Here is a 20,279-nt window from a genome sequence, read left to right as displayed (position 1 = left end):
TAAAGTATTACAAAGGATATTACATATGTGTCCATTCCCCCCCGCCCTTGACAATCCCCTGGCCTTCCCTACCCCCCAGTGTCTTATGTCCATTGGTTATGCTTATATGCATGCATACAAGTCCTTTGGTTGATCTCTTACCCTCCTCCCTCCTGCCCCCCAACCCTCTGCAGTTTGACAATCTGTTTGAGGCAGCTCTGCCTCTGTATCTATTATTGTTCATAAGTTTATAATGGTCTCTATTATCCATGAATGAGGGAGATCATGTGGTATTTTTCCTTCATTGACTGGCTTATTTCACTTAGCATAATGCTCTCCAGTTCCATCCATGCCGTTGCAAATGGTAAGAGTTCCTTCTTTTTTACAGCAGCATAGTATTCCATCGTGTAGATGTACCACAGTTTTCTAATCCATTCATCTACTGATGGGCACTTAGGCTGTTTCCAGATCTTAGCTATGGTGAATTGTGTTGCTATGAACATATGGGTGCGTATATCCTTTCTGATTGGTGTTTCTGGTTTCTTGGGATATATACCTAGAAGTGGGATCACAGGGTCAAATGGGAGTTCCATTTTTAGTTTTTTGAGGAAACTCCATACTGTCTTCCATAGTGGCTACACCAGTCTGCATTCCCACCAGCAGTGCACGAGTGTTCCTTTTTCTCCACATCCTCTCCAGCACTTGTCCTTTGTTGATTTGTTGATGATAGCCAGTCTGACAGGTGTGAGATGGTACTTCATTGTTGTTTTGATTTGCATCCCTTGGATGATTAGTGACTTTGAGCATGTTTTCATATGTCTCTTGGCTTTCTGAATGTCCTCCTTTGAAAGGTGTCTATTTAGGTCAGCCGTGGGCAAACTACGGCCCACGGGCCGGATCCGGCCCGTTTGAAATGAATAAAACTAAAAAAAAAAAAAGACCGTACTCTTTTATGTAATGATGTTTACTTTGAATTTATATTAGTTCACACAAACACTCCATCCATGCTTTTGTTCCAGCCCTCCTGTCCAGTTTAAGAACCCATTGTGGCCCTCGAGTCAAAAAATTTGCCCACCACTGATTTAGGTCCTTTGCCCATTTTTTGATTGGATTGTTTATCTTCCTTTTGTTAAGTTGTTTGAGTTCCCTATAAATTTTGGAGATTAGGCCCTTATCAGATATGACATTGGCAAATATGTTTTCCCACACAGTGGGTCTTCTTGTTGTTTTGTTGTTGGTTTCTTTTGCTGTGCAGAAGCTTTTTATTTTGATGTAGTCCCATTTGTTCATTTTCTCTTTAGTTTCAAGTGCCCTAGGAGCTGTATCAGTGAAGAAATTGCTTTGGCATATGTCTGAGATTTTGTTGCCTTTGGATTCTTCTAGAGTTTTTATGGTTTCCCGTCTTACATTTAAGTCCTTTATCCATTTTGAGTTTATTCCTGTGTATGGTGTAAGTTGGTGGTCTAGTTTCATTTTCTTGCATATATCTGTCCAATTTTCCCAACACCATTTATTGAAGAGACTATCTTGGCTCCGTTGTATGTTCTTGCCTCCTTTGTCAAATATTAATTGAGCATATTGGTTCGGGCTGATTTCTGGGGTCTCTGTTCAGTTCCATTGATCATCATATGTCTGTTCTTGTGCCAGTACCAGGCAGTTTTGAGAACAGTGGCCTTGTAATACAGCTTAAAATCTGGTATTGTGATCCCATCTACTTTGTTCTTTCTCAGGATTGCTGCAGCTATTCGGGTCTTTTTTTATTCCAGATGAATTTTTGGAGAGTTCATTCTAGATCTGTGAAGTATGCCGTTGGTATTTTAATGGGAAGTGCGTTGAATTTATTGATTGCTTTGGGTAGTATGGACATTTTAATGATGTTGATTCTACCAATCCATGAACACGGTATGTTCTTCCATCGGTTTATGTCTTCCTCTATCTCTTTTTTCAACGTCCTGTAGTTTTCTGAGTAGAGGTCTTTTACCTCTTTAGTTAAGTTTATTCCTAGGTAGCTTAATTTTTTTGGTGCGATGGTAAATGGGATTGTTTTTATAATCTCTCTTTCTGAAAGTTCACTATTGGTGTATAGAAATGCCTCATATTTCTTGGTGTTAATTTTGTATCCTGCTACATTGCCAAATTCACGTATTAAGTCTAGTAGTTTTTTGATGGAGTCTATAGGGTTTTGTATGTATAATATCATGTCGTCTGCAAATAAGGACAGTTTTACTTCCTCTTTTCCAATTTGGATGCCTTTTATTTCTTCTTCTTGCCGAATTGCAATGGCTAACACTTCCAGTACTATGTTGAACAGGAGTGGTGAGAGGGGGCATCCCTGTCTTGTTCCTGTTCTTAGGGGAAATGGTGTTAATTTTTGTCCATTGAGTATGATGTTGGCTGTGGGCCTGTCATATATGGCTTTTATTATGTTGAGGTATGATCCTTCTACTCCCACCTTGCTGAGAGTTTTTATCAAAAATGGGTGTTGGATTTTGTCAAATGCTTTTTCTGCATCAATTGATATGACCATGTGGTTTTTTTCTTTCAATTTGTTTATGTGATGTATCACATTTATTGATTTGCGGATATTGTACCATCCTTGCATCCCTGGGATAAATCCTACTTGGTCATGGTGTATGATCTTTCTGATGTACTGCTGGATCCAATTTGCTAAGATTTTGTTGAGGATTTTGGCACCTATGTTCATGAGGGATATTGGCCTGTGATTCTCTTTCATTGTGATATCTTTACCTGGTTTTGGTATTAGGGTGATCCTGGCTTCATAGAATGAGCTTGGAAGTGTTCCTTCCTCTTGAATTTTTTGTAGTAGTCTGAGGAGGATAGGTTTTAGTTCTTCCTTGAATGTTTGGTAAAACTCCCCTGTGAAGCCATCTGGTCCTGGGATTTTGTTTGCTGGAAGCTTTTTGATGACTCCTTCAATTTCTTCCATAGTTATTGACCTATTGAGATTTTTTGATTCTTCCTGATTGAGTTTTGGAATGTTGTGTTTTTCTAGGAATTCCTCCATTTCCTCCAGGTTGTCTTGTTTGTTGGAGTAGAGCTGTCCATAGTATTTTTTAACAATCATTTGTATTTCTGTGGGGTCTGTTGTTATTTCGCCTCTATCATTTCTGATTTTGTTTATTTGGGTCCTCTCTCTTTGTTTCTTGGTGAGCCTGGCTAGAGGTTTGTCTATCTTGTTTATCCTTTCAAAGAATCAGCTCTTGGTTTCATTGATTTTCTGTATTGTTTTTTTGGTCTCTATGTCATTTATTTCTGCTCTAATCTTTATTATCTCCTTTCTTCTGCTCACTCTGGGGTTCTCTTGTTGCTCTCTTTCTAATTCTTTGAGTTGTAGAGTTAGATGATTTACTACCATTTTTTTCTTGTTTTTTGAGATAGGCCTGTAGAGTTATAAACTTCCCTCTCAGGACTGATTTCATTGTGTCCCATAGGTTTTGGATTGTTGTGTTTTCATTGTCATTCGTTTCCAGGATGTTTTTAATTTCTTCTTTGATCTCATTAGTAACCCAATCAATATTTAATAACATGCTATTCAGCTTCCAAGTGTTTGAGTATTTTGGGTTGTTTTTATTATAGTTTATTTCTAATATTATGCCATTGTGGTCTGAGAAGATGCTTGGTATGATTTCAATCTTTTTGAATTTGGGGAGACTTTGTTTGTGACCCCATATGTGGTCTATTTTTGAATCTGTCCCATGAGCCCTTGAGTAGAATGTACATTCCGTGGCTTTGGGGTGAAGTGTTCTGAAGATGTCAAGTCCATCTGATCTAGTGAGTCATTTAGGATTGCTGTTTCTTTGCTAATTGTTTGTCTAGAGGACTTATCCAGTGATTTCAGTTGTGTATTAAAGTCCCCTACTATGATTTTATTGTTGTTGATCTCTCCTTTGATATCTTTCAGGAGTTTTTTATGTATTTGGGTGCTCCTGCATTGGCTGCATATATGTTTACCGGGGTTATATATTCTTGTTGTATTGATCCCTTTAGTATTATGAAGTGGCCTTCCTTATCTCTTGTTATGGCCTTCACTTTGAGGTCTATTTTGTCTGATATAAGTATTGCTACCCCAGCTTTTTTTTCCTTTCCATTTGCCTGAAAAATATTTTCCATCTCTTCACTTTCAGTCTGTGTGAGGCCCTTCTAATGAGATGGTTCTCTTGTAGACAGCAAATGTATAGGTCATGTTTTTTTTATCCATTCAGCCACTCAATGTCTTTTGGTTGGAGTATTTAGTCTGTTTACATTTAAAGTTATTATTGAAAGGTACTTGTTTGTAGCCATTTTTATTTTTTGTGCCTGTTTTCTTTCATAGCTTTTTATTTCTTCTTTTTACAGCATTCCCTTTAGCATTTCTTGCATTACTGGCTTAGTGGTGATAAACTCTCTTAGGGTTTTTTTTTCTGTGAAGCTTCTTATCTCTCCTTCAAGTTTGAATGATAGCCTTGCTGGATAGAGTATTCTTGGATTCATTCCTTTGGTTTGCATCACTTTGTAAATTTCCGTCCTTTCTTTTCTGATCTGATGTGTTTCTGTTGAGAAATCATTTGATAATCTAATGGGAGATCCCTTGTATGTAACTTTCCGTCTCTCTCTTGGAGCCTTTAAGATTCTGTCTTTGTCCTGAACATTTGCCATGGTAATTATGATGTGTCTTGGTGTGGGTCTTTTCAGGTTCACCATGTTTGGGACTCTCTGGGCTTGTGTGACTTTTTTCTTCCCCACCTCAAGGAAGTTTTCTGACATTATTTCTTCAAATAGATTTTCTAATCCTTGTTCATCTTTCTGTTGTTCTGGCACCCCTATTATTCATATGTTGTTTCATTTCAAGTTGTTCCAAAGCTCCCTTAGGCTTTCCTCCTGTCTTTTAATTTTTTTCTCCTTTGCAGTATAGTTTGGGTGTGCTTTGCTTCCTTGTCTTCTAATTCACTAATTCGGTTCTCGGCTTCTCCTAGTCTACTATTGATACTTTCAATGGTGTTTTTTATTGCAGCTATATTGGTCTTCATTTCTTCTTGGTTCTTACATAACTTATTGATTTTTTTCACCTGTTTCTTCTTGCTTCTTGCATAAGTTGTTGATTTTTTCCTCCATCTGGTTTATGCACTCTAGGACCCTTATTCTGCATTCTTTTTCTGTCATGTTGCTTGCCTCTGTATCACTTAGCTGCTTTTCTGGCGAGTCCTCCTTTTCTTTCCTTTGGGGGTTTCTTTGTCTACCCATGTTTGATCTCACTGACGTATCTTGACGTTGATTCCTTCAGTGGCTGCTCCCTGGGTGGCAGTGGCTCCTTGGGCTGTGGTTGCTCCGCGGGCGGTTGCGGTAGCAGCTGCTCCTCAGTTGGCAGCAGCTCCTCTGGTGGGTGCTGTTCACAGCTGTGGTGGCTTTTCTGGCTGTTGCAGGGAGGTTTCACGTACAGCTGCTGTTCCTCAGACAGAGGGTGTGGTGCTCAGGAGGCTGCTGTTGCTTGGATCTGCTGCGTTGATTTAAAGGCACAAAATACAACACAACAGGGCACCATGTACCAGGCACTGAACAGAAATATATTCACAATATTAATAACTCCAAATAAAGGTGACCACCCAAATTAAGAGAATTAGGGGATAAGGAAGAAGGAAGAGAAAAAGATATAAGAGAAAAAGGAAAAGAAAAGTAGGAAAAAAAAGGAGTGCAAAAATGAAATTGGGAAAAAGGATGTGGAAAAGAAAAAAAAAGAAGGGAAAAAAAAGAGTGAAAAGAGAAAATGAAGTAGAAGAGGGGAAGAGACTATTTATATGAGGAGAAAACTCTGATATAACCGCCACTAATCCCAACAAATTCCCGCAACAGCTCCCTGGAGATGAATGCAAACTAGAAACAACCAATAATATCAAGAGTGGCAAGGGAAAACAGAAGCACAAAAATAACCGGGGGGTGGGGGGGGTGGGGGGGTGTTGTCAGGAGGCGAAAAACCAGCAGGTAAAAATAATAAGAAAAAGCAAAACAACCTCACAAGCAATCCTAAAACACACACACACACACACACACACACACACACAACACACACAACACACACACAAAAAACAATATTCTCAACAATCAAGCAAATAGCAACAAAACAATAGAAAGGTAAAAGAAGAGAAAAAAATTTTGGATAGTGAAGAAAGGTAAGGGATATGTGTATAAGGATTTAGAGCAGTGGATTGGAAATAGGATATATAAGTAGGGTGAAATTTTGACAGGAGGTAAACAGAAGGAATAGGGAAAATCTAAAGCAGGAATAGGGTAAGAGAAACAGGACAACAAAAGGGGAAAAGTGAGGGAAAGGGTTTTAGCATAGAGGTAAAATTGAGGTAGGGAAAATTGATGCTAAAGGAATGATGAAAATAGAATGGAGAACACTAATCCCAAAATAAAATAAAGAGAAAATAAAATGGCACTTCAAAAAATGGTAAAATCGTAGCAGTAATAATATTGGTTAAAAATAAAAATGTAGTAATTAAAAGGGTAAAATCAGGTGATGGAAAAAGAAGAAGAAAAAAAAATTGGTTTCTTAGTTAAAAGGTGAAAAAAAATTTTGCAGTAGTGAAGGTCCTTCAGTTCTACTCGTCAGTCTGGCTCACCTTAGTCCTGTCAGGTATTCAGGAGAGTGCTGAATTTCCCTGCGATACACTGTTCCTCCGTGTTGTAAACTATAGTCCTGATTTTAAAGCAGGCCGTATTTGTGTCCCAGACCGCAGTAATTTGTGTTTAGGTAAGAGTCAGTTTGTGGCTCAGCCTCTCGGTGGCAGTGTTTTTGGGTGGGCCTCTGAGGCTATACGGCTTCTCTATCCAGTAGCAAGGGCTTATTTTCTCTGTTGCACTTAAAACTGGTTTGGGGAGGTCAACTGTCCAGAGCTGGTTCTTTAATCATTACCCTGCTCTGTGTTGTTCCTGGGATTCGCTACTTCTTTTCTTAATAACTAGAGGTCTGGTGCACAAATTTGTGCACCAGTGAGGTCTCTGCGGGATCAGGCCGAAACCGGATCTCTGACATCCCCCGAGGGATCCTGGACTGTGAGAGGGCGCAGGCCAGGCTGAAGGACCCCACCATTGCATGATCGGGGCTGGAGAGGGACGCAGGAGGTTGGCCAGCCAAGGAGGGACTGTGGGAGAGCTCCAGGGAGTGTCCGGCCTGTCTCGCTCAGTCCTGATCGGCCAGACCCCAGCAGCAAGCTAATCTACCAGCCGGAGTGTCTGCCCTCTGGTGGTCATTGCACATCATAGTGAGCGGTTGAGCGACCTTAGCATATCATTAGCATATTACACTTTGATTGGTTGAACAGACAACTGGACACCTAGCATATTAGGATTTTATTATACAGGATATTTTTTAAAGAGTGGGCCTCTTCTGCTCAGTTGTTGGCATGTTGGCCCTGGGACTAAAGGATCTTGGGTTTGATTCTGGCCAAGGGCACGGACCTTGGTTGCAGACTCAATCTCCAGCAGGATCGATCAGGGCTCGAGGGGGAAGGCAACCAGTCGATGTTGTTTCTCTTTTTGTGTCTCTCCCCCTCCCTTCCATTATCTCTAAAAAATCAATGAAAAAAATATCCTCCAATGAGGTTTAACAACACTAAGAAAAAAGTGAGCCACTTCTGAGTGGTATCAATTCTGAGGATCTAATTAGTTTACTTGCAGTAAACACATCAAACACAATCTATATCTTTTAGCAGTCCAAATGTTTCCTGGTATTTCACACTCAGAGCAATCTCAAGCTTAACATCTAGCCTGGAGCAGAGGTAAATGGGTCAGATGTAGAAAGTTGATTTAAATTCGAGTTTAAGGTTCTTCTACAAATGCTGTTTTAAACAAGGTCATTGCTTAACTACAACAGTATGATAATGCAAACATGACAACTACCATGGAAGGAAAATGCAGTGCTTTGAGAACTTGACAAAGCAGTTAAGTACAAGGCCTTACATTTACTAGTACATTTCTGGGTTACCTGGACCTTTTGGAGGACTGATTTTTCTTATGCACAGGAGCAAATTGAATACGTCCTATGTGGCTTTATTCTACTTTCACTTCTGCAGTAAATGCCTTTTCTATGAAGAGCTCCTGGCTGATGGAGAATCAAAAGTTCTCAGTATGTTGCTGGCATTTCTTAAGAGTATTAGTAGGAGTCCATAGTGACTTCAAAAGCCAGGCTACCTAGGGTGTAGTCAGGCCTTGAGGCAAGGTTCTACATTAATGTTGCTCAGTGCCCATAAAATTGTATCTCTGTTAGATTAGATAATATTAAATCTTAATGGCTGTTAAGCAAATAAATATGTGTAAGAAAATGACAATCCACATAATTATATAACTCTTTTTAACACCATTTACTACTCAAGAGTGAATAGATTTTCTTCTGCCTATGCCAGGGCAAACCAGTTGTTCTGGTGCAGTCCATGGGCGAAATTATCCTCTTTACTTTGAAAAGCTAATAAGGAACACAGGGCACGTAACAGTGACCATCAGAGTGGATATGAGATTTGTTGGTCTTATATCTCTGCTGGTAACAATCTTACTTTGGTCTCAGGCTCCAGGTAGAAAATGAGAAGTCTCTGGGGTAAGCGGTAAGGGGTGAGGGGTGAGGGCTGGGTAAGGGAGGGTGGCGAGGGGTGTTGGGAGGAGTGGGGACGGGCAGGAGAAACGAGGTGACCAACGCTGGTAGGCTCCCCGCACCGCGGTCCCAGAGAGGGGCTTGGTCTCGGACAGAGACAAGCCTGCGGTTTCGCAGGAAGACATAGAAGACAGCCGGGTCAGGGGCCATAGGGCTCTGGCTGCGAGGCGCCGGCCACAAATTTCCGCGCAAGGGACCGCGTGGTGGGCCGCGCTCCCGTTTGGCGCGGGCTCTCAAAGCTGCCCGAGCGCGTGGCAGCAGCGGGCGCCGGGAGTGGGACCGAGAGCAGAACGGCTGGCAGCTTTCCAGGTCGGCGCACTAATATGGGCGCTGAGGCTTCGCGGCTCCAGCCTGACTGACGCCGGCTAGGGCCGGGGCTGGGGCCGCTGCCACCGCTGCAGCCGCAGATTTGGTCACCACCTCCATCGTCAGGGACAGCAGCCACGGGGCGCGCGCAGCCAGGCCGTGAGTGCTCGGGTGCTCGGAGCGGGCGGCCCGGGACCCACCGCGGGGGTGGGGGAACAGCCAGACTTGGGGTGGTGAGAGGAATGAGTGCCGACGTGGGGACAGGTAACAAGTGTGCTCCGCGGCGCGCGCCGGGTGAGTGCGTGCGAGTGTGGGTATGTTTGTCTAGCATAAGGGGAGCCTTGAGGCTGTTGGTGTATGGCTTGGTTCTTTGTACTCTCCATCACGGTAGTTCTTGGCGGAGCCTGTTTGGGGTGGGCTGGGGGATGGGGTCGAGGAGCCGGAGCGGACAGCTCCTGGGAGTTGACCGAACGCTCTTCTCTCTTCTGGAGGCCGCAGCCGCCCAGCTGCTGGCACCTGGGACCTGTCAGAGGATGCTTCTCTCTAGGCTGTGGCCCAGGGCGTGGGCCGGAATGCAGGCTTGCTCTCCGCCCCTGAGGCTGGCATCGCGCGGGGGCGGAGCCCCAGGACCTAGACTGGGAGCTGAGTAACCGTTTGCTGTGGCTGGAGGGTGTGTGTGTGGTGGGTGGGACAGTGGAAAGATGGAGGTGTGACTCAGCTGGCCTCCCAGATCTGTCTCCTAGGTTCTTTGCTCTGCTTACCTTTGAGGCTCGAGAAGTGTGGCGCGGGAAAGTTAGGACCGTTCTTCAAGTGTCTCTGCGCTAGCGCTTAGATTTTGTTGAGAGCTGGGATGTTTATCTTTTCCTTCGCCTGCCATTGGGTGCCAACTTTCTACAGAGGGGAGGGTGGCGAAGTCGGAAACAGATACCAGAGACTAAGTGACGCCAGAATTGTGATGGGAAGGAAGAGCGCGCGCGGGCGGGGCGGGGGTGGGGGGGGGGGGGGGGACATTGTTATGGAGCTGACAAGTCTTCCAGTTACTATCCCTTCCGCCTCCCACCCTCTACAGTGGTAATTTGAAATGATAGTTTAGAAATACTCTGTTGACATGTTTCTGGGCTAGAACTGGTACTCCTAAAAAAAAATCTACAAATGATGTAAACCTAGTTTGGAATAAACTTGCATGTAAATTCTTTACCTAGTAATTCACAGATACACACCCTCAGAGCAATGTGGATTGCTTTTAATTAGTTCAATTTTACAAATACTGTTTCAGTGCCCTGCCTAATTTATCCAGTGATCTTTTGGAAATGTGGGTTAGCAAGAATAATAGAGGATAACTGTAAAGTCATAAGGCATTTAATAATGCTATCTCCTTGGCCTTAAGCATTTGGGGCGTCCTTCTGGGTGAGTGAAATGTTAATACTACAGGTTTCTGCCTCAGGATTCCTGTCGTTGTAAGGGAATGCCATTGGATGTTTACATTTTAAAATAGTGATCTATATTTAAACAGGAAGTAAAAGTAAAACCCAAACACATTCTCTTAACTCCAGATAGACAATTCAACATGTGAGCTTCCCTGTGCTTGTAGAAAACCATGAACAAGATTTTGGACCACTTTCAAGTTTGTGGTTATCCAAGAAGGACACTGCAGATATGGAAATGATGTAATAGTTTATAAATAAGAAGCACTTTACACATAATATGGCATAAGTTTCAAATAATAAAAACAACTTTTAGTGATAATAATTGCCTTCATCCATGCCAAGTCAACTAGACACAACCAATTCCCATTTTTATGCTTAACTGGCTATCTTTGTCAGAAATGTTTTGTGCTCCAGCTCCCTGGTTTTGTAACCTGACAATCAAGGGGTCCGGGCTGCCTGTTAAGCAGAGACAGGGTTGAATCATATATGAGCGTTTATTCCAATAATGCGGGCAGTATGGGAGAGAGCATGTCATCCACAAAATTCTGCTCTGACCTCCCTTGCCAGTTGGCTGGTTATATACACAAGAGGGAGAAGATAGTTACATGCACCTGCGAGTTACAAATGTAACATGGAAAGGGGAGGGTAGAGTCTGCAGTCCAGCCTTCAGGAGCTCAAAGTCTGATAACCAGGTGGCTAATGTTCTATGATGTTGCAAACAGCTCAGCCTGTTTCTGGGACTGGAGAATGGTCAGCATTCCAGGAAAAAACGCCCAGAGGGGATCAGGGTCCAGGTGCAGCAACCAAATCAAAGCGTGTCCTGTCCTTGGTCTGTTCTCAAAATGTTATTTATTTTCTGAGTAATGGACCCATGGAGGTGTCTTATTTTTCACAGGCCTGTTTCATCCTCCAGTTTCCCAGGGTGTGTAAGAAAACTTATCTATAGTTAGTAAGGTGAATAATTATTAGACAACGATGGCTCTATTCTCATTACATGTCCTTCCCCATGTTCAGTTTCAGGTTGTGTTTAAGAGAGTGCCAATATATTCTCGATCTGAGCAAACTCATTTTTTATCAGCACAGTGCTTTCTAAAAATCAAGGATAAAAACAAGTTTTAGGTTAAACCCTAAGTATTTTACAATTCTCACATCTTTGTCATCAATATTTTAAAGTCGGCATGAGCTATTTGACTCTTCTTAAAATCTTTTTCTTTTATTTTTATATCTCCAGTTAATGAGTAATCAGATATTATTCATAGATGTCAACTATGCATCTCTAATTGCCCAAGACAAGGAATGGCAAAGAAGAGATTTGCTTTTTAATGAAACATTACCAAGAATATCTATAAGTAATAACTGGTAAACTTGTTTATCCTTTCTAATTGTGCAATCAGTTGGAGAAAAACGTCTGTCAAGAAATTATTTTATAAATATTATCTTTATATACTTATGTGTTGCTATATAAGTTTATGAGTTGTATCCTCTTATTGGATTGATCCATTTATTTATGTGTAGTGATCTCTTTGTGTCTTTTATGGCCCTTGTTTTAAAGTCTATTTTGTCACATATATGTATTGCTTACCCCAATTTTTTTTTCCTTTTCTATTTGCATGGAATATTTTTTCCATCCGCCCAATTTCAGTCTGTGTGTAACTTTTGAACTGATGTGGGTCTCTTTTAAACAGCATAAATATGTGTCATGTTTGTTTTTTTAAATCTATTCAGCTATCTTATGTCTTTTGAATGGAGCATTTAACCCATTTATATGTAAGGTTACTATTGATCAGTACTTATTTATTGCCATTTTATTCTTTATAGCTAAGTTCCTCTCTTTATATATTTCTTCTTCTTTTAAAAGCAGGTCCTTTAACATTTTTTGTAATACTGGTTATGCCATAATGAACCTGTTTAGCCTTTTTTTTTTTTTTGCGGGGGGGCAGGGGCAATTTTAAATGATAATCTTGCTGGATAGAGTAGACTTTGTGGCAGTTCCTTGCTTTTCATCACTTTGAATATTTCATGCTAATCTGTTCTGCTAAGGTGTTTCTGTTGAGAAATCAGCTGACAGCATTATGGGGACTCCCTTATATATAACTAACTGTCTCCCTCTCTCTAGCCATTTTAATTATGAGGTGTCTTGTGCCGGGGTCTTTCCACATCTACTAGGGTTCAAGGAATCTGGAAAAGGGGCTGTGCATAAATGAATGACGAAGCTAGAGAAGAAATATGAATTTGGAAGGCATTTTGGGGAAAGCCAGATAGAAACTTAATTCTAGTGACTAAGCTCCCCAAATCTCCAGACCCCTAGCTTTTTATTAACACACTAGAGGCCCAGTGCACAAAAATTTGTGCACGGCAGGGGGTGAGGGGTGTCCCTCAGCCTGGCCTGTGCCCTCTCACTGTCTGGGACCCCTCCAGGGATGACCACCTGCTGGTTTGGGCCCACTCCCCAGGGGATTGGGCCTAAGCTGGCAATCAGACATCCCTCTGGCAGCCTGGGAGCCCTTGTGGGATGTCCATTTGCCAGCAGGAAACAGGCCTAAGCTGCAGTCAGACATCCTTAGTGCTGGTGAGGAGGCGGGAGAGGCTCCCACCACCACCGCTGTACTGGCAGCCATCAGTCTGGCTTGTGGCTGAGCAGAGCTCCTCCTGTGGGAGTGCACTGACCACTAGGGGGCAGCTCCTGCATTGAGTGTCTGCCCCCTGGTGGTCAGTGTGTGTCATAGTGACCAGTCATTCCCAGTCTTTCTGCTGTTAGGGTCAGTTTGCATATTACCCTTTACTATATAGGATAGAGGCCTGGTGCATGGGTGGGGGCTGGCTGGTTTGCCCTGAATGGTGTCCCAGATCAGGGTGGGGGTCCCACTGGGGTGCCTGGTCAGCCTGGGTGAGTGGCTGATGGCTGTTTGCAGCTGGTCACACCCCCTTCAGGTTGGGGGTCCCCACTGGGGTGCCTGGCCAGCCTGGATGAGGCGCTGATGGCTCTTTTCAGGCTGGCCACACCACCTTTAGGGTGGGTGGGTCCCCACTGGGGTGCCTGGCCAGTCTGGATGAAGGGCTGGGCTGTTTTCAGGCTGGCCAAGCCTCTCCAGCGACAGAAGCTCATAGCCTCTCCTTTTTTCCTTTTTTTTTTTCTGGGGTTTATTTACCTTCTATAATTGAAACATTGTTGCCTGAGAGGAGCTTAGAGCCAGTCACGGCGGGTGGGAGGGAAAGCCTCCTGCACTCCAGCTCCGTGGCCATGGCCAGCTGAAAGCAGGTATCTGGGGTTTGTTTAACTTCTATAATTGAAACATTGTTGCTTTTGGAGCTGTTGCTTTCGGAGCTCAGAGCTGGCCACAGCAGGTGGGGAACCTTGGCTTCCTCCATCACTGAAGCAAGCAAGCCTCCTGCTTGTTCTAGCTCCGTGGCTGCCGGCCGCCATCTTAGTTGGGTTAATTTGCATATCTCGCTGATTAGCCAATGGGAAGCATAGCAGAGGTATGGTCAATTACCATGTTTGTCTATTATTAGGTAAGATTTTTCCCTATAGCAAAGCAGATATACATATCAAAGGTAAGGTTTGGTAAACAGTAAAAGATTATCAGGTTGGGGGAACTGCCCTCAGCTGTCTGGCAGCAGGCAATAACATGCAGATCTTCAGCCCTGCTGAAGCCACAAGGTTTATCAACCTTTTGATGAACTTCTTGCATAATTATGACCTGCTGGAATTAGCCTCCAGCAGTCTTGGTGTGGGCCCTTTTGAGTTCAACTTGATTGAGACTCTGTGCTTCCTGAACTTGTGTGTCTTTTTCTTTTACCAAGTTAGGGGAGTTTTCAGCCATTATTTAATCTTCAAACAGGTTTTTTATACTTTACTCACTCTCTTTTTCTTCTTGGACCCCTATGATATAGATGTATTATGCTTCATTTCCCAAAAGTCCCTTGGTCCTTCTTCATTTTTAAAATAATATTTTCTTTTAGATGCTTTGCTTGGGTGCTTGCAGTTATCATGCCCTCTAAATCACTGATTCAGTCCTCTGTTTCATCTAACCTGATGTTGATTCCTTCTAGTATATTCTTCATTTCAGATAATGTAGTATTCACTTCTGGTTCTTTTTTAATGGTTTTTATGTTCTTTGTAATGCTTGCTATCTCTTTAAATTCTCATTAAATCATTCATTCTTCCCCTAAGGCCCTTAAGCATCCTTATAACCATTGTTTTAAACTCTGCATATGGTATTTTTGTCATATCCATTTCATTAAATACTTCTTATGGGGTAAGAGTTCTTTCTTTTTTAAAGCTGTATAGTGTTCCATTGTGTAGATGTACCAGGGTTTTTAATCCACTCATCTTCTGATGGACACTTACACTGTTTCCAAATCTTACCCATTATAAATTACACTGCTATGAACATAGGGGTGCATCTATTCTTTCCGATTGGTGTTTCAGATTTCTTGGGATATATCCCCAGAAGTGGGACCACTGGAAGTGTTCCTTCCTCTTTAATTTTTGGGATAGTCTTGAGGAGGAGAGGTTTTAGTTCTTCTTTGGATGTTTCATAAAACTCCCCTGTGAAGCTGTCTGGACCAGGGCTTTGGTTGCTGGAAGTGTTTTTATTACTGCTTCAATTTCATCCATAGTTATTGGCCTATTCATGTTTTCTGATTCTTCCTGATTGAGTTTTGGAAGCTTGTATTTTTCTAGGAATATGTCCATTTCATCTAGGTTGTTTTTTTTGTTGTTGTTGTTGTTGGAATAGAGTCATTCATAGTAATGGTTTACAATCCTTTGTATTTCTGTGCTGTCATTTGTTACTTGACCTCTTTAGGTTCAATTTATTTCTGAGTCTTCTCTCTTTGTTTCCTGGTGAGTGTGGCTAGAGATTCATCAAACTTGTTTATTTTTTCGAAGGACCAGCTCTTGGATTTATTGATCTTTTGTATCGGTTTTTGGTCTCTATGTCATTTTTTAAAATTATTTTATTCTTTATTGTTAAAGGTATTACATGTGTCCTTATTCCCCCCCACCCTGCTCCTTCTCTTACCCCCCTAGTGTCTGTGTCTATTGGTTATGCTTATATGCATGCATACAAGTCTTTTGGTTGATCTCTCCCCCTCCCCCCCCCACCTTCCCCTGCCTTCCCTCTGAGGTTTGACAGTCTGATCAATGCTTCTCAGTCTCTGGATCTAGTTTTGTTCATCAGATTATGTTGTTCATTATGTTCTACAAATGAGTGAGATTATGTGATATTTATATTTCTCTGACTTATTTCGCTTAGCATAATGCTCTACAGGTCCATCCATGCTGTTGTGAATGGTAAGAGTTCCTTCCTTTTTACAGCAGCGTAGTATTCCATTGTGTAGATGTACCAGAGATTTTTAGTTCACTCATCTGCTGATGGGCACTTAGGCTGTTTCTAAATCTTAGCTATGGTGAATTGTGCTGCTATGACTGGATCAAATGAAAGTTCCATTATTTGTTTTTTGAGGAAACTCCATATGCACCACTGGGAGAACATTCTGCATTCCCACCAGCAGTACACAGGGTTCCTTTTTCTCCACATCCTCGCCAGCACTTGTCATTTGTTGATTTGTTGATGATAGCCATTCTGACAGGTGTGAGATGTTAACTCATTGTCGTTTTGATTTGCATCTCTCGGATAATTAGTGACTTTGAGCATGTTTTCATATGTCTATTGGCTTTCTGTATGTCCTCTTTCTAAAAGTATCTATGTAGGCCATTGCCCATTTTTTTATTGGATTGTTTATCTTCCTTTTACATTGTACGAGTTCCCTGTAAATGTTGGAGATTAAACCCTTATCAGAGATAACATTGGCAAATGTGTTCTCCCATGCAGTAGGCTCTCTTGTTTTGTTGATCGTTTCCTTTGCTGTGCAGAAGCTATTTATTTTGATGTGGTCCCATTTGTTTATTTTCTTTTTTAAAAAATTAAATTTTTATTGTTCAGATTATTACAGTTGTTCCTCTTTTTCCCCCCATAGCTCCCCTCCACCGGGTTCCCACCCCACCCTCCGCCCTCACCCGCCCCCCCCCCCCCGTCCTCATCCATATGTGCACGATTTTAGTTCAGTCGCTTCCCGCACCCCCCACATCCCTTTCCCCCCCCCCAAGAATAGTCAGTCCACTCCCTTTCTATGTCCCTGATTCTATTATAATCACCAGTTTATTCTGTTCATCAGATTATTTATTCACTTGATTTTTAGATTTGCTTGTTGATAGATGTGTATTTGTTGTTCATAGTTTGTATCTTTGCCATTTTCTTCTTCCTCTTCTTAAAGGATACCTTTCAGCATTTCATACAATACTGGTTTAGTGGTGATGAACTCCTTTAGCTTTTTCTTATCTGTAAAGCTCTTTATCTGACCTTCAATTCTGAATGATTGCTTTGCTGGGTAAAGTAATCTTGGTTGTAGGTTCTTGGTATTCATCACTTTGAATATTTCTTGCCACTCCCTTCTGGCCTGCAAAGTTTCTGTTGAGAAATCAGCTGACAGTCGTATGGGTACTCCCTTGTAGGAAACTGACTGTTTTTCTCTTGCTGCTTTTAAGATTCTCTCTTTGTCTTTTGCTCTTGGCATTTTAATTATGATGTGTCTTGGTGTGGTCCTCTTTGGATTCCATTTGTTTGGGGTTCTCTGCGCTTATTGAACCTATAAGTCTATTTCTTTCACCAGGTGGGGGAAGTTTTCTGTCATTTCTTCAAATAGGTTTTCAATATCTTGCTCTCTCTCTTTTTCTGGCACCCCCATTATTCAGATGTTGGTACGCTTGAAGTTTTCCCAGAGGCTCCTTACACTATCTTCATATTTTTTGATTCTTTTTTCATTTTGATTTTCTGGTTGGGTGTTTTTTGCTTCTTCATAAATCTTTGACTTGATTTTTGCGGTCCTCTATTCTGCTGTTGGATCTCTGTATAATATTCTTTATTTCAGTCAGTGTATGCTTAATTGCTAGTTGGTCCTTTTTCATATCCTCAAGGATCTCACTAGACTTATTGAGGGTCTCACTAAATTTATCGGCAGTTTCTAGAAAATTCTTGAAAAACCTTACAACCGCGGTTTTGAACTCTATATCCTGTAGTTTGCTTTCCTCCATTTCTGTCATTTGTGGCCTGTTTCTTTGTATCCGCATTTTTTATGCTTCCTGTGTTGATAGAGTGGCTTTGTGTGCTAGGTGTCCTATAGGGCCCAGTGGCTCAGCCTCCTCAATGATCTAAGGTGGACACTATTGGTGCACCCCTTTCTGGGCTATGTGCACAGTCTTGTTGTAGTTAAGCCTTGATTGTAGTTGGTATCACAGGGAAGACTTGACCTCCAGGCCAATTGGCTGTGAGAATCAGCTGCGTCTACAGTGAGAGAACTTCTGTGCTGGAGACACCCTTATGGGGCAAGACTTGCTTCAGTGGGGCTTTGGTGCTCACTGAGTCTGCCCCCTGAGTATGTCCCTTATGGATCTGAGGAGCTGTAATCTGGATGGTCCCACTCTGACTACTGGGCATAGTGGCACTTGGATCTCTAAGGAGGTGCTAATTTAGCCTCTGCCTGAGGCTACCCAGCTGGAGCTATGGAGAGATCTTCAGATTCCTCTTCTTTGTTTGGGATTTTCAGGTGTCCAGATGAGGCCCAGCTGTGAAGCAATGCAAGCTGCTATGGGGCCTTGGGCCTTCTTTTGGATGTTCTGGGTCTCTCTGACCCAGCTGCAGTTTGTTAGGTAATTGTAGATTGCAAAGGGCCAGGTCATTCATATGCAAAAACCTCTGCACACAGCTTGGGTGGGGCGGGGTCTCAGGGAATCAACAGGGTGGAGCAAACAGCTCTGGCTGCTCCTCAGTCCTGCCCTAAGAGATCCTGGGTCTCAGTGTCCCCCAGAAATTGCTGCAAGCACCTCTGAGAGAAAGCTGCCCTTGAGTTCCGCCTGCTGCCAGACAGTCCAGTTTCTCCTGTATGAGTCTGGGTCCCCAGAGACTCGCCAGGAACTGGAGTTCAGAGCACTTGGGAGCATGAAACTCCCTTCTGATTGAAAAAGACAACCACCTCCTCAGTTGCCAGCCCTTTCCACATGCGCCTCTGTACCTCTGCACTTTACTTCCACACCTCCTCTGAGTCTCAGTGTGCTTTTCTCTTTTTTTCTAGTTGTAGAATTTCCACTCAGCCAGCCTTCCTGTGGTTCTGGATGATGTCCATTTTGTCTTTAGTTGTATTTTTGAAGGGGTTGTGTGAGGCAGATATTTCCGGTGTTTACCTATGCCGCCATCTTGGTTTCTCTCAAAGTGCATTATAATTTGATTTGGGTGTCACTGTGAGTTAAAGGTCTTTAAAAAATTTATTATCTAGTTTGTCTGCTGAGTTCTGACTATGTAATTAAAGTTTTAGGACAAATAACAGCTCCTGATGAATGGGTTGTCTCTATAAGACATTCGCTCTCTAAGTGGGAATGTAAGATTTACCTTGAGAATGAAAAAACATTTGAGAGTAAACCAGGGTACTTTCTTAACAGATACTGGAAATCCAGTATGCCTTTAGTTTTAACAAGAGCAGTGGGCAGCTTAGAGAGACTAACATATGGTGTTGCCTAAAAATGTGTTGAGGAAGGGTGGGAAAAAATAAATCTTTGTTAATAAAAAGTTTATGTAGAAAGAAATTAGAGAATGTATTCTCCTCCCCCCCCCCCTTTTTTGCAGTTTTTCTCTCAGTTTTTTATTGTGATCTTTGACTATGGAGGTATTTTTCAGTTCATAGTAAAAGTATAGAAGCAACAGTCTTCCACCCTTCTCTCTCACCACCATTCCCTTTCCAAAAGCAACTGATGTTGTCAGTTTCTTGTGCATCCTTTCAGAGTTATGAAAGTATTTATCTCCAGCCTCTTCCTCTAAAGTGTTCAAAAGACAACTTAATCACTTCTTTCTGTAAAGAACACATAAATACTCTATATTACCATTTCAGAATGTCTTTTGACTTCCAAGTACTGAATAGCATGCTCATCACCAAAAATAGGTAGAAGTGTTACTTTTTTACCTACTTGAGGGCACTGCCTACGTTAGTAAGAATGTGACCAACTTACAGTTTGAGAGTTTATTGTAGTGATTTTTTGCAACTATTAGACAAGTTCTCAAGTACCTGCTTCTTTGCCCAGCTCTGGTTACCTCTTTGTATCATCAAGAAAACAAGAGCCCAATGGTAAAGAACCCAGGTTTTAAACTGAGCCACGAGCAATCGTTTTCGGAGCGTAGAGAGCTATGTTTTCTGATGCTCCTCAGAGTGGGACTCAATGGCTTTGTTGTCATTCATGTTGACTGACTGGTCCCTGCAGAAGCTTGCCTTCTGTTTTCTTTTTTTAAAAAATTGTTTTATTGCTTAAAGTATTACAAAGAGTATTACATGTGTCTCCTTTTTTCCCCCACCCTTGACAATCCCCTAGCCTCCCCTACCCCCCAGTGTCTTATGTCCATTGGTGATGCTTATATGTATGCATACAAGTCCTTTGGTTGATCTCTTACCCTCCCCGGCCTTCCCGCTGTAGTTTGACAGTCTGTTCGAGGCTGCTCTGCCTCTGTATCTATTATTGTTCATAAGTTTATTGCCGGGGTCCAACCCCAGCAGGTCCAGGGGTCCCCAAAGGTGTAGACGGAGTCGGCGAAGAAGGAAGGACACGGAGACAGCGTTCAGTTGATCAGCAGCCTAGCCAGGATCTCTAGCCAGGATCTCCAGCCAAGTTCTGGTTAGGATCTCCAGCCAGGTTCTGCAGGTTCTCCAGCCAGGTCCAGTCACCAGGTTCTAGTCAGGTTCTCTTGCCATGTTCTATAGTCAGGTTCAGTCCAGAATCCCTTGCCATGTTCTCTCCATCGAAGCTCCTCCATCTCCAGGTTCCGCGTAGGTTCTGTCTTCTGAATTCTGTGTTCTAAGTTCTGAGTCTTGCTGTC

At 42.3% G+C, this 20,279-nt stretch overlaps 1 protein-coding gene across 5 annotated transcripts in view; it reads left to right on the top strand.

Moving 5' to 3' along the window:
• Positions 1-8,927: 8,927 nt before the first annotated feature.
• Positions 8,928-20,279, top strand: part of SMAD9 (SMAD family member 9) — a 111,129-nt gene continuing 99,777 nt past the window's right edge. For all 5 annotated transcript variants that reach the window (XM_059684315.1, XM_059684317.1, XM_059684316.1 and 2 more), the window contains exon 1: positions 8,928-9,088. The gene's annotated coding sequence lies outside the window, so the exon portion shown is untranslated. The remainder of the gene's footprint in view (positions 9,089-20,279) is intronic.

The sequence above is a fragment of the Myotis daubentonii genome, chromosome 2 (assembly GCF_963259705.1).
Source record: "Myotis daubentonii chromosome 2, mMyoDau2.1, whole genome shotgun sequence".
Taxonomy (NCBI): Eukaryota; Metazoa; Chordata; class Mammalia; order Chiroptera; family Vespertilionidae; genus Myotis; species Myotis daubentonii.
This window is presented reverse-complemented; position numbering and strand designations above follow the sequence as displayed.